This window comes from Phocoena phocoena, chromosome 5 (genome assembly GCF_963924675.1).
Source record: "Phocoena phocoena chromosome 5, mPhoPho1.1, whole genome shotgun sequence".
In the NCBI taxonomy this organism is placed as follows: Eukaryota; Metazoa; Chordata; class Mammalia; order Artiodactyla; family Phocoenidae; genus Phocoena; species Phocoena phocoena.
The window spans coordinates 126,147,567-126,152,201 of NC_089223.1; the positions used below are offsets into that span (position 1 = coordinate 126,147,567).

The 4,635-nt window shown below is 43.5% G+C and overlaps 1 pseudogene; it reads right to left on the reverse strand.

The window, feature by feature from the left end:
- Positions 1-312: 312 nt before the first annotated feature.
- On the reverse strand, positions 313-1,410 carry LOC136123654 (hsc70-interacting protein pseudogene; annotated as a pseudogene).
- Between the last annotated feature and the right edge of the window lie 3,225 nt (positions 1,411-4,635).

Below are 4,635 nucleotides of genomic sequence, written 5' to 3' on the forward strand. Positions count from 1 at the left end.
CGGGAATTTGGGAACAGCTTAGTGAGTTTTGTTTTTCAGCAGAAAGGGCTTAATTGTTGTTGTTTTAATATTTTTCAGGTGTAAAAAGTGTCTATAAAGCTTTTAATTCCCAGTAGGAAAATGTTATCTGAATGATTGTTCTAATAGCAAACCACTGTAAATTGTTTCACCTGCATTTGGGACAGAGGGAGAGAGATTATTTTCAAAGCACCGTAGCTTTCTTCCTGAGAAGGTCAGAGGTACACTGGTTTGTATGATTGCGACATCCACTAGGTGATCTTTCCTTCATGGGCTTTATCTGTGAGAAGGGCCTTAGGCTTCACCTCCCAATTTGGCTGAAGATTTACTGATGAGATTCACAACCTTTGGGTTGCTCTGATATTTCAACATATTTGCCAAGTTCTGGGGCACATCCTGGAAGGCCGTCATAACTTCTGGATCCTGCGTGGCCGCAAGAACCTCTGGATCACTAATCATTTCATTGAGCCCAAGCATTCCTGCCCTTCCAGGCATACCCCCTCCCATTCCAGGCGTTCCTCCAGGAAAGTTACCAGGTGTCGGCCCAGGAAAGCCACGGAAAAACAGCCACACTGAGTTTCTGATGTCTTCTGACTTATTCCCCCCTCTGGGCTCTCTCATGTTCTTCCCGAGCCTTCTTAAGCCTTTCTCTTTTTCCTTTGATCTCTCGCTCGTCACGTTTTCGCTCATACTTTCTCTGATGTTCAGCAATTTTCTGGGCCCTTGGTTGAACTTCTTTCAGCATTGCACTAGCACCTTCATCACAATCCAGCTTCCAGGCAAGGGCAAGATCACGGACTGCTTCTACACGATGGCCCAGAGGTATGTGCGCTTTCCCGGCCCACTTGTAAGGCTGAGCTGAATCAGGATTTATTTCAATATCTCTGTCACAGTCTCAGATGACAGCATTTGGCTTCTGTAATTTGATGAAGACACTGGCTCTCTTGGCATATGGAATGGCCAAGCAAGGATTCAGCCTGATGGTATCTGTGAACTAGTCAATGGCTTTCTGTAGTTCACCATCATTTAGGGCCTCAATGGCAGTCACATTTTTATCCTTTGCCTCATGCATCATCCCCTCAGTTATCTCAACATTTTCATCTCCCATTTCCTGAGGGGGCAACCGTGTCTGGTTCAATCGCACCTTCAATTTCTAGATCACTTTCCTCACTTGATGTTTCATCTGTCTTTATGTTTTCCTCTGATTTCTCACTATCTGGTTTTTCTTTCTTGGTATGTGCTGATTTAGTTCTATGAGTAGCAGGTGGTATTTTTCCTCCAATGACCTCCACCCGCTCCCTCAGGAAGTGCATTTCTTCAGTGTTCAGGACACTGGCACTGCTTACACGTCTTCATGAAGGTTCAAAGCTCGCTCACTTTGGGAAGGTCCATGGTCCGGCAAGGCTGAGGCTGAGGTCGGATTCCAGCTCAGGGCGCTAGCTCAGCGTGACTATGTAGAAGGGTGAGGCTGCTTAGTTTTGAGTCCAGGTCCCTCTTAAAGTCGCAGTCAATATGTTGGCCAGGGCTACAGTTTTTGAAGGCTTGACTGGGGCTAGAGAATCCATTTCCCAGATGGGTGATTCATACACATGGCAAGTTAATGCTGGCTGTTGGTAGGAGGACTCAGTTCCTTACCACGTAGACGGCTCCCTGGGCTGCATGAGTAGCTGACTTCCTCCACACACAAAAAAATCCAAGAGTGTGCAAGGTAGAAGAAGCAATGTCTTTTATGTCCTAGCTTCAGAAGTCACTCTCCATCATTTCCACAATATCCTACTGATTACAGGTCAGCCTCATTCAGAGTAGAAGTGTCTACACAGGGAAGTGACTGACAGGAGGAGAGCATCGTCAGAGGCCCTTTTGGAGGCTGGTGTCAGCTCCCTTTTTAAGTTTTGTAGTTTATGTTATATTAGCAGTATAAAGGGACTCATCTTCGTAGTGGTGTATGAGAAAAATTCCCCTAGATACTCGTGGCTCCAGACCTCATATGCAATTCAACCAGCTTTAGAAATATCATCAAAAGAATTTGAGAAGATATTTTTTTAAAGCATTTTTTAAAACACTGAGAAGGCTTACAATTAAATATAGTAGTGTTCTAAAAATCACACACATGGTATTAGTATTTTTGTGGAAAAGAATCTGTATATTTAGTGTTTTAAGTTTTTATAATGTTTAGGAGAATACGACCTATTGGAATGACACGTTGTGTGTGTAATGCTTATTTAAAATGTGTAACTAAGTAATCGCTTTACATTTGTGATTTTAAGTGGAAATTTTTCAAATGTAAATACACTATTAGACATTTAAAAAACTTTAAATTAACATATTTATAAGATTAATTTATTAGATATATGTGAATTATTTAAGTACCTGGAAAGTGTTTTTTGGTTTTGGTTTGTGTTTTGGTCAGACAACTGAAGAACTTAAAAAAAAATAAATTGAATATATTAAATTTATAAATGTAGTTAAAATATTTAAAGTAGGTTAATTAACTGTGACCAAACATTCATCAAAAGTGCCCTTAGAGGGAATTCCCTGCTGGTCCAGTGGTTAAGACTCTATGCTCTCAATGCAGGGGGCCCTGGTTCGATCCCGCACGTCTCATGGAAGATCCTGCATGCGGCAATTAAGACCCGGTGCAACCAAGTCAAATACAAAAATAAATGTATATATTTTAAAAAGCCCCTTTACAAGGGGTTGTTTAAATTTAGCTATATCTATAAAATTTTATAAATTTATAAGCTTACAGGAAAATCTCCTTGGGTTTTGATTTTGTAAAGTCAAGCATTAATTTTTCAAAACCAAAGTAACTTTTGAATACTTTTCCTTGAATGCACAAAAGTTAACCTTAAGTAAATAGATTCACTTTACTTGGATGGCAGTGGGGGAAGGGGGAGAAGAGAGATTTTGGCTGATGGGCCAAGTCTTGCCTGACTAGGCTTGGGCCTGACTCCTGTTCCTGCCTGATGGCTGAGCTGGTCCACCAGTATAAGCTCTTCCCTGCCAGGGCCAGAAGGGATGAGGCAGAGGGCAGGGAGCCAGGCCTCCACCTGGATTGTCTGTTCCCCCCTCCCACCTCCTTGATCTCACTGTGCTCTGTGCATGTAATAAGTGCGTCACTAGCCTTAATACCAATCCACAGCGTGATTCTCGCTCTCTGCAAAGAAGCTGAGCACATGGTACAATGGTCCTTATTAACTTGCTCTTTGATTGTCCAAGGGACTTCTAACGGACCTGCAGGACTAACTGTGGCTGTATTAAGCAGAGAGTACAATAAAAGAACATCAGAGGGTCCTGGACGTAAAAGCTGCAAATTCACCACATTGTAGTGATATGACTTACAGATAGAAAACAAAAAAATAGCCAAACATTGCTTAGTATGGGGTAGCACAGTCTCACATTTAGCTTTGGGTTGTAATATGGAAGTTTTTAATTTACTATAACTGAACTATGCCTGAACACCCTACCCAGATGGGTTGTGGGCAGGAATGCTCTTCAATTTCCTATTAACTGGGGCTTCCCTGGTGGCGCAGTGGTTGAGAGTCATGCCCCAGTCCGGGAAGATCCCACAGGCCGCGGAGCGGCTGGGCCTGTGAGCCGTGGCCGCTGAGCCTGCACGTCCGGAGACTGTGCTCCACAACGGGAGAGGCCACAACAGTGAGAGGCCCGCGTACCGCAAAAAAAAAAAAAAAAAAATTTCCTATTAACTGTATTTTTGTGTCTTCCATGAAAGTTCAACTCCCAGTTCCTGCTTTTTGCCTGGGATGGCGTCTAGGTGCCTGCGGAGAGCCTCAGCAGTCCTGAGCGCCAAAACAGGGGCTGCTCTTTGTCACAGATGCCCTGCTCTTTGAAATGGCACCTGTCTAGTGCCTGACCCTGCCGCCCTTCCCATGGGTTTTAGCATAGTTTCCAATTGCTGCTGTAACAAGTTATCACAGACTTGGTGGCTTAAAAGAACGCTTTATTCTCTCATAGTTCTGGAAGGTGTAAGTCCACTATCAAGGTATCATCACCTCCTGCTGAAGTTTCCAGGAAATACTTCCTTGACTCTTCCTAGCTTCCGGTGGCTCCTGGCAATCCTTGGCATTCCCTGGATTGTAGCTGCATCATTCTCATTTCTACCTCCATCTTCACATGGCCATCTTCCCTCTGTATGTCTCTCTGTGTCTTCATGTGGCCTTCTCATTAGGATGAGAAGTCAGTCATTGGGTTTAGGGCCCACACTAATCCAGCAAGATCTCATCTAAACTAATGACATCTGCAAAGACCCCGTTTCCTAATAAGAAAGGTCACATTCTGAGGGTCCAGGTGGACATGAATTTGGGGAGATACTATTCAACACAGTATACCATTCAACACACAAAGGTACTGGGGCTGCAAGTTCAGGCCATGTTTAGAGCCAGGTGCTTGAGGACGTGGAGTATTGTGTTGAGGATGCTGAGGTTTGCTCTCTACCCAAAGAGGAGGCATCAAGTGCTCTATGCAGGAGAATATCATGGTCAGAGTTTCATGAAGGATTGCTTTGGTCACAGTGTGTAAAGTAAATTGGAGCAGGAGGGCTAAGGAGGAAAGAAAACCAGTTTTATCATTGGATAATCAAGTGATATGTAATACAGT